The sequence below is a fragment of the Marmota marmota genome, unplaced genomic scaffold (assembly GCF_001458135.2).
Source record: "Marmota marmota marmota unplaced genomic scaffold, marMar, whole genome shotgun sequence".
NCBI lineage: Eukaryota > Metazoa > Chordata > Mammalia > Rodentia > Sciuridae > Marmota > Marmota marmota.
The window spans coordinates 3,099,004-3,108,785 of NW_026000169.1; the positions used below are offsets into that span (position 1 = coordinate 3,099,004).

Below are 9,782 nucleotides of genomic sequence, written 5' to 3' on the forward strand. Positions count from 1 at the left end.
GATAGTAGAGGATAGGAAAGGCAGCAGAACACAACAGACACTAGTATGGCAATATGTAAATCAATGGATGTGTAACTGATGTGATTCTGCAATCTGTATATGGGGTAAAAATGGGAGCTCATAACCCACTTGAATCAAAGTGTGAAATATGATATATCAAGAATTATGTAATGTTTTGAACAGCCAACAATAAAAAAATTAAAAAAAAAAAATAATGGAAGGGGCTGGGGATATGGCTCAAGCGGTAGCGCGCTCGCCTGGCATGCGTGTGACCCGGGTTCGATCCTCAGCACCACATACAAACAAAGATGTTGTGTACGCCAAAAACTGAAAAATAAATATTGAAATTCTCTCTCAAAAAAAAAAAAGAATCCTATTAGAACCAGTCAGCATGGGCCAAGGTAACCTAGAGTTGCCATGACAGTGGGGACTTGAAAGTGTGATGTCACCTTGCTGTCAGTCAAAAGTCAAGAGGTGGACCTGAGAGGGACTCTCTGGAAATTTCTCTGGGATCCCTAATAAAATTGGAGTGCAGGAGAGGAAGACTCCCTCTCTCTTCTCTGAGAGGACACACTCTCTCCCTTGAGAGTGTCCCCTTTTCTTTTTCCCTAGCCTGTCAATAAACTCATGGTTGTTACTCTGAGCGACATGTCTGAAATCTACATGACTTGGTCTCAAGAATCGAGGTTTGAAGAGGTGTCTTGGGAAGGCCCCAGCTCCATAATAATCATGTATGTTAGCCCAGAGGGGCTGGGTGATGGGCTGATACTTGGTCAAGCTCAGAAAGATCCTAATTATGATTCCAAAAGAAAAATCTGAAGTAGAACTAAGCCAACTTACTTCTTAATAAAAACATGACCATAATGGAAGGCTTTCTTTAAGAAAAGTTAAGTGGAAGTGAAACTCTGTCAATAAGCGTCCTGCACAAGTAAGTGTCTAATTGTTAGACACCAACCAGTCACAATTTGAGAATTGTGGGCAGGTTCCATAGAAACTTCCCTTATGCTTTCAAAAACAATAAATATATTTCCCAAATTTATTTCTGACCCCAAATGTCATAGCAGAGTCCTCTCCCAGCTTTTCTCACACACTCTCTTCCACCCTCACAGCCAGTGAGCCTTGTATGGAATTGAGGAAGCAGGGCTTCCTAAAAAGGATCCCTGAAGAGCTGTGCCAAGGGGGGAGTCATAAACAGGAACTATAAAAGAAAAAAAGGAAGGCACGTAATCCTACTGGTCTGTTCCCTGTCAGTGCTATCCACAAAGTGTGACTTTAGCTTTGGCTCCTTCTCTAACCCCCAACGTTTCTCATCTCAACCTCCCAGCTCTGCCTTCCCCTCTTTGCTATACACCTTGGCTTGCTCAAGGTAAGCTATGTGCTTTGGCCCTGTGTTTTCACTGTTGTGGGTGCTGACAGGGGACAGATTAAGGGAATAATTCTATAAACTAGGCCCCTTGTGCTTACCCCCACAAGTGTTCACTTTAAAAAAGCAATTTACCTCCAGTCCTGATTGGCTTAAGTCCACATGGTATGTTAACATTTCTCATCAAACTACTTGTTATCTGTGGAAGAAACGAAGGCCTGAAAAATGCTGGTAAGAACACCACTAGTTACCTTGAAGGAGGGAACTTTTTGTGATCCTTACACAGACCAGACTCCAGAACTCAGGGAGACAAGGAAAATTCCCCCTAACTAAAAAATCTGTAAGAACAGGTTCCAATTATAACTGTTCAGCATGGGCCAAAGGGACCTAGAGTGGTCATGGCAGTGGGGACTTCAAAGTCTGATGTCATCCTGTTGTCAGTCAAAAGTCAAGAGGTGGACCTGAGTGGGGCACTCTCTGGAAATTTCTCTGGGATCCCCAATGGAACTAATTGTAACCTAGTTATACACACTGTCCCTTTCCTCTCTGAGAAGTCCCACTATCTCCTTTAAGAGTATCCCTCTTTTCCCTTTTCTATCTCTTTTAGTAAACTCATGCCTGTTACTTTGAGGAACATATCTGAAATCTTTCTGGCCTGTTCACAAGGCTCGAGGTTTGAAGAAGGGCCTTCGCACTGTTACAGGCCCCAACCCTGTAACAGTACTGCCTAATTTCCTGATCACAAAAAATAAACCTCTGCAATATGAATTTTTTTGCCATCTGGTACCTCTATGCATGAAAAAACCTTGACCCAGTCCTCAGAATGCAGTAATGATAATTAAATTCTAAATTAAGTTTGGCATATGCTTTGAGAATTAAACCAAAACTGAGTTTCTCATTCCAGCCCTAAAGGATGTCCTCGGCTACTCTGAGATTTTTCTCCAAGGAGCATCTCTTTCTGGTTTTCCCAGCATCCACACCATTCTCTGATTTTCTTTAATCCTTTAATAATTTAACCCATCATAGCTTTTTATTTTAAAAAATACATAAATCTCCATGTTGGGAGGCAAATGGTAGGAAAAGTAAAATAGTGAAAATGTAGAAAAACATTATTCTAATTGTAACCTAGTTATACCTAAGCCTCTGTAAGAACAGGGTCTGTCTGCTTTCTACTTTATGTCCAAAACCACTGTACCTAAGAAAATAATGTTACTTTGATGACTCTAGTTTAATGTGTGTTGTTCTTTCAATAAAAGGCAAGTTTATCAGTACATTAATTCACAGAAGTTATTGTCAAAAATAACTCGTGTGATTAAGTCTGCAAGCTTGAGTAACAGACCTATAGGAGGGTTCCAACTCTCAGCTTAGATCCGGCCAGCCAGAGAGGCTCATGCCATCTGTCAATAGCCTCTCTGGAGTTATGAAAATGAAAAATCAGATTTAAACATCACTTAGTAGCAATGTCCTCAAAATGGACTTGCTTGACAAATATTAAGTAGATAGGAACACTATTTTTAAAAAGTATTTTTCTTCTATAAATAAAGATAAGAGTCTCTAAATTATTTTTATATTTGTCTCTATGTAAAACCCCAAACACCCAAATTAAATTTCTTATATGTACTTGCATGCTTAATATTTTCTATGAGTTCATTGTTTTAGGTTGGAAAAAAATTCCTAACATTATTTTAGTGCCTTAAATCACTCTTTCACATATTCTCATATTTGAAATATGATTTTCTTTTCTTTCTCCCCACACCCCAACAGGGATGGAATCCAGGGGCTCTACCACTGAGATACATCCCTGGCGTTTTTCATTTTTTTATTTTGAGAGAGTCTCCCTAAGTTTCCCAGGCTGGCCTTGAACTTTTGATCCTCCTGCCTCAGCCTCCCAAGTTGATGTGGAAACTGATTTTCCTAGCATCTCATTTTATGAAAGAGTAAGTACTTGTCAACCCTAAGCAATATACTGGTGGCCTAGTATATTCAGTAAGTTAGAGGGAGACAAAAAAGAAATGAGACAGAGCAGGTAGAATATGTGAGCAAAAACAGAAAAAATATAATTGAAACCATCTATTCAGATGGGGTAGAGTTAATGATTCACTGATTCTGATCTCTGAATTGCCTTCCTATGTTCACTGAGCAAGTCTCTGGTATTTCTGTCTGTGCACCTTGGCATTGTGCTTCACTTCTTGAAAGCACTCTTGGTAAATTGCTATCTGGTTTTTAGATTTGCTTTGACTCTTCATCAGGCGCTAAGCAAATAAATGATTCATGAATTAAATAATCTTGAGGCAACAGAATTATAAGGTGATGCTTCATCTTGACTCTCTCCAAAGACTAAAGCCTAATTCTCTTGCTGAAAGGGAGATTCTTTTGACCAAGTGCTCTCAGGAAACTAGAGTGAGAAACTGGGACTGGGAGAGAAATTCAATTCAAGAATCTCCATCATGGACATTGGAGATTGTTCCCATGGGGACCTCCTAAAAAGATGTGTGGAATGAGCTTCCAAAGTCTCCACCCCTAGGATGGAAAAGGGAGCATTTATCTGCTCCTTCTGCACAGGCCCAAAGTTGCCCTGTGGAGTGTGAAATCCTCACTGCCGGGTTTACATGTGTTTCAGTGCTAAGTGATTGCAATTTCAGAGATGCTCTGAGGTAGAAAGCAAGAAACCTGCACAGTGCTGCTGAGGTGGTGCACCTCATGTTACACTTGCATGAAGCTGGAATAAAAGGCAAGTAAGGGGATGTAAGAATGTAAGGCGGGATGCACAATGTATGGCTGTACCAGGTCAGCAGAAAGAGAGAGAGAGCTCTCAAAAATAGCTTTAAAGCAACAAAACACTCATGTGGAAAAATGCTGGAGATTTGCTTGGATCTGGAGTGATCCCTTTCCTCCATTCTTTGAAATTTCCCTATTCTTCACTGCCAGCTGTTCTCCGTTCTTGCTACAGTCCTGTCAATAGAACATCAACTTCGACTCATTCTGATTCGGCACTGTTAGCTTAATCCTCATCCCTATTGCTTGCTAATTAGACATATTTATATGTGTGCACTTTGTCCAATGAACTTGACATTTTAGCTTCTTGAGGATGAGAAGTGACATCTCATATTTCCTTGGGTCCACTCCCTTGACCCAGCACAACACTTTATTGATCACATGACAACTGAAATCCCAAACCCTCACACTGGCTGGGAAGGTCACACTGCATAGCAGAAACCTATCAAGTTCATAGTGTGTTAATTCTTGATTTCTAATTTTGAATTAAAATTTTGATATCTTGGGTTTGCAAATGATCCCAAAGAAAAGAATGCAGGCTCAATTAACTCAATATTACCTTATGCTGCAATTATATGGTATTTACAAGGCTAATAGATTTCAGAGCAAGTCGGTTTCTTTCAGTGATTTGCTCATTCTGTTTTCTAATCTCTCAAGAGACTTCCACAATTTTAATTGTAACAGGACACCTGTTGTCTGTGTGGACATAGAGTTTCAATTTCTACACCAAAATTTCCTCATAATTTCACTACCTCTATTTCATTTTCACCACATTAAGTTAATTCCTTTTTTTTTCAGTAGTATAAAGAAGCTACATAATAACATTGACAAATTTCCTAGCCACATTTTAAAGCTAAATTTTCTTTCTTTTTCTTTTTTTGGCACTAGGGATACTGACCCAGGGCAGTCTACCACTGAACTATATTATATCCCTGGCCCTTTAAAAGAATTTTTTTTTTTTTAAATTTTGAGATAGGGTCTTGCAAAGTTGCCCCAGCTGGCCTTGATCTTGCAATCCTTCTGCCTCAACCTCTTAAATTGCTGGAATTACAGGTGTGCACCACTGCACCTAGCTAAAACTAAATTTTCAAAAGATTGTAAAATATAAATTGTAGATGCAACTGAATTAAAAAAAAAAAGCTTGAGTGCATGAAAAGAGCTAAAAATGTTGAAGAAAATAAATCCCTTGAGATTCATTTCATGAATGCTGCTGCTGATCTCTTTTGCTTGAGTGTTGCCTGGTGGTACTCTTACCTCCAGGGAATAGGTTAGGCTGTGCAAGCTCAGGAGTTTCACAAATGTTGAGCCAGATTGGAAGGAAAATAGGTTTTATTCAAAGCCAGCTTTCAAGAAAGATAGAAGAAACTACTTTTTTTCATATGAATTGCCATCTTCAGAAAGCTTTGGGGGCAAAGAAAGCTTTTAAAAGAGGTGGCAAAATGGAGCAAAAGGCAGGAAATATACATGTGTAACATATATAGTTTAAGTTAGCTGGGACAGACAGGCCAGGGCTGGGGCTGTCACAGCTTCCTTGAAGTTCCCTAAACCAGGAGGACGGCTCTTCAGCTTTTACTCTCAGTATGAGGAAGTTGTTCTCAATTTTAGAGGGGCTCTTAATTTCAGTCTGTTTGATCAATAGTTAATGCTTTACAAAAACAAAAGATAACAAGTGATGATGTAAAATTAATTCCTAAGGAAGTCTGAAAAAAATGTATATTCTACATGTCAGAACAAACTTTCAAAACAAGTTCAGTTTATATATTATAAAAATAAGTCACCATAAAATTTTAAAAAATATATCGTTCAGCCTCAATTTAAATGCTGAAGGATGGATCTTTATAATTTTTCTTCTAAAGAAAGATTTTGATCTTTTCTACTGGAGTCATGTTTTCCAGAAGGACCAGAAAACCAAGTTTAATAATAATGATAAATGGATACTTCTGCCAGGAATTGTTATGGAACTTATATACATTTTTTTATACTCAAAATGATCTAGGGAGAGCACAGAAATGTTCAAGAGTATAGGAAGCACTGAGTTCATCAGGTTCATTACACTATGATAATGGAGAGGAAGACTTAGGTTCTGGAAAAGAGAAAAGAGTTGGAAAATTCTAAAGCAAGCATATTTAAGAAAAGATGCATTTAGGAAAAAATAATAAAGGTTATTTCAGTCAGTCAGTTATAACCAAGGAAAGTGATCTAAGATATTGCTCACTGTTTTCTGAAATATTTGCTTAATGGGATGGTGTGTATCCCAAATCCTGAAATATTGGGCCATGATTAAGCAAACATCCTGCTTTTATAACAAGTTATTACTTGGGAGCATAGAGATTATCATCTGCAATTCTGATTGCCTCATCAAGAGATCCACCATGCCTTTCCAGAGAAAAGTGGCTCTAACACTGTTACTGGGAGACACAAATAATACATGTAGAAGCAACTCTAATGCTGTTACTAGGAGATGCCTTGGGAGGAAAGGGGTTGGGCCATAACACTCAATGCTCCAGAAATTCAGGGTCAAAATGATAGGAAAAGAGGTTTTAATGAAAGCCAACTTTGAAGGAAGATGGAAGGCGCTTTATTGTTTCAAAAGTTCCATCTCCAAAATCCCTGAAGGTGAGCAGAACTTTTTAAGACAGGGAAATAAAACAAAATCCAGACATATACATGTAGATTTTTGGGGGGCCAGTCTGTATCAGGCCTGAGACAAGGGGAAATCTGCATCTCTGGTGTCTGTCAGGGTTGGGCAGGGTTCACAGCCCTTCACTTCCTTAAGGTATTTAACATGTTTTGATTCCCTGAAGACTTTCTTATCACATCAAAAGGAGATAGGACTTCTTGGGGCCTAAATCCGGTTTTCCTAATTTCAGGAGAGCCCCTAAATCCAGTCTGTTTCAATACCAATAACAGTGGGCCTTCAGTTACATAATACACACTCTATGCCAGGCACTGTTCCTCACAGCACCCAGAGCCCTGTGCCATATACACTATCATAATCCCATTTTGCAGGTAAGAAACCTGAGGCACAGACAGATGACAAAACTGACCAAAGGTCACACGTAAGTATTGAAGTCAGGATTCGAACACAGGTAGTCAGTTTCCATGTTTTTATTTTTTGGAATTTATGCTACCTTTTTCTAATACTTTATGTCCAAGAATAAATAACTAAAGAATGAACCCAGGGGCTGGGAGTGTGGCTCAGTGGTAGAGTGCTCGCCTGGCACATGAGAGGCACTGGATTTGATCCTTAGCACCACATAAAAATAAAATACATAGATATATAAAATGAACCCAAAGTACTGTGAGACCCTATCTCAAGTAAATTTGGAAATAAGAAAACACTCAGAGCTAAAAGAATGGCTGAGATTGGTCCAAACCACTGGTCTGCCTTGCCATATTAGTGAGATCAAATTGACTTCCCAGGACAGTGAACCCTTCAACAACTAGAGGGATAACCTATCTAGAGAGGAAATCTGTTAGTCTCAAGCCAGCACTGATGAGCTACAGAAGTGTAAAAAGACAGCCTCAGACATCAGGCCAGCTGTGACAGACTGGCACTATCCAGCAGAGGGGCAGGTACTCTATTGGCTGATTCAAGTGTCCAGGGCCTACTGGTAGACAGATGAATCAGGTCTCCAGCCTTAGAATTCTTGGTATTATCTACCATCCTGAGGTTGGATCACAGTGAGAAAGCGCCTGGAGCAGTCTACATAAATATCCAGTCTGCTTGACAGTTATATTTCCAATGAATAATTAATAATGAATGAGTCTGGTGAATAGATTTGGGTGTATATCAGGGTGAATCACCTTCCTTGGATCTGATCAGATCTGCAGCACTGGGAAGATGAATGACTGTAATCTAGCCTGGCAAGACTAACTGCCAGATTCAGAACCAGTTTTACCAAGGTATATGCTATGCATCTCAAAGTAGCCAACCTATCTTTTCCCCCAGTGACAACCTGACTTCGCTATATATACCACTTAGAAAAATACAAGGAAGTCTGGGGATATAGCTCAGTGATACAGCACGGACTTAGCATGCATGATACCCTCCCTGGGTTTGAGCCTCGGTGCCAAGCATATAATTATGCAAGAAGAGTCTAAAAAATATGTATAGGACTTTTCATTCTAGAAAGATAAGTATCACATGATTAAATGTCTAAAGTGTATAATGCTTGAAAGACACAACCAGGATAAATATATAATTATTTCCTAATTTCTGAAATTTAAAAAAAACCTACCAAGTGGGTTTTAAAAATTAAAGAAGTTGTTTTTGGGAAAATAGATGCATATTAGAGGATATGAACTTCATTCTGGAGAGATGAAGATGCAGTCCCTTTGGTGTTTATCAAGTCCCTACCAAGCTCAGAGAACTGAAGTGGATACTTCAGAGAACATGTGACAAGCAAGATATAATGAAGTCCCTTTTCTTTACTCTCAATTCTCAAGCTCTTGGCAGTGTACTAGAAGGTTAAGACAAAGATCCAGAAATCTGCAGTGGAAAACTGAGAGTGGAACAAAGAAAACAGAGATCACATCTGCTTGAAATAGCCAGTGCAGGCATCACAGGATGTCTTCCAGCCCCATTGTAAAAAGCCTCTTGGGATTGCTGGGCATGGTGTTATTGGGATCATCACTTTGCAGCAGACATGCCCTCGCTTTCTGCCTTGGTCCAGACCTCCAGGCTTGAACTCAGCCTCCTGCTTGGGCAGTTCAACTTATGATGTAGTTTCTTGTTGAGTAAACAATGCCCCATCTTCATAAAATCTCCACCTCACTCCTTAACCTGCCCCTCTAGCTACATTTAATCTCAGCAGACCATAGGGATGGGAGGTGGGGGGGACTCAACCAGCTCTGTAGACACAAAGCCATTTCCATTTCCAGGACCTTCTCTAATGTCTTCCAGGGATGTCTGAATGAGCACTGTACTAAAGTGGGGCATAATTCAGCTGAAGTTCAAGCTACAAAGCTAAATCACGAATAAGTAGTCTTTGGATGCATCACTTCCGGGTGGACTGGAAAGATTTAATATTGAAGAGTGGTAATTGGGCAAGTTTTGGAAGCAAAGTCCTTAAAATCTGGTGATTGCAGATATTTGTTGCAGGAAAAGTGGTGTAATAAGAATCAGAACAGATATTTGGGAAGGGGACCCTCCCCAGGTCCCACCCTGTTCTTGCACAAGGTCTGCATGGAAAAGGGATTAGATAATAAAACAAAATTAACCCTTTTTTAACTTTATTTTTGAAGTCTTTCAAGTCCCTGTAGTTCACTATCTTGGTCATACTGGGAATGGAAGTAATGAATTCAAGGCTTTTCCCCCCTACCCCCAATGGATATAGATTAACATCAATACCTGTAGGAATAAAACCTGTTTTACTAAGAAAGAAATAGTTAAGGTAATACTTTCTGACATCCCAGCTGTCTTCACTAGCTGTTATTTTTATGCAAATTATTGACTTCTTCCCAGTCTCAGTTTTCTCATCTGTAGAATGGGCATTATAAGTCTGCTTAAGATTATGGTGAACATTATGTGAAAAGACAGCACCCTTTAGCACGCTGTCTGGCGAAGTATTAAGCTGCCAATACCAGTCTGTAATCACTCTCTTAAGTCAAAGTCACTGTCTTTTTTTTTTTTTTTTAACTA

At 39.4% G+C, this 9,782-nt stretch overlaps 1 protein-coding gene across 1 annotated transcript in view; it reads right to left on the reverse strand.

The window, feature by feature from the left end:
• Plbd1 (phospholipase B domain containing 1) overlaps window positions 1-9,782 on the reverse strand; it is a 67,846-nt gene that overhangs the window by 57,052 nt on the left and 1,012 nt on the right. The window lies entirely within an intron of this gene.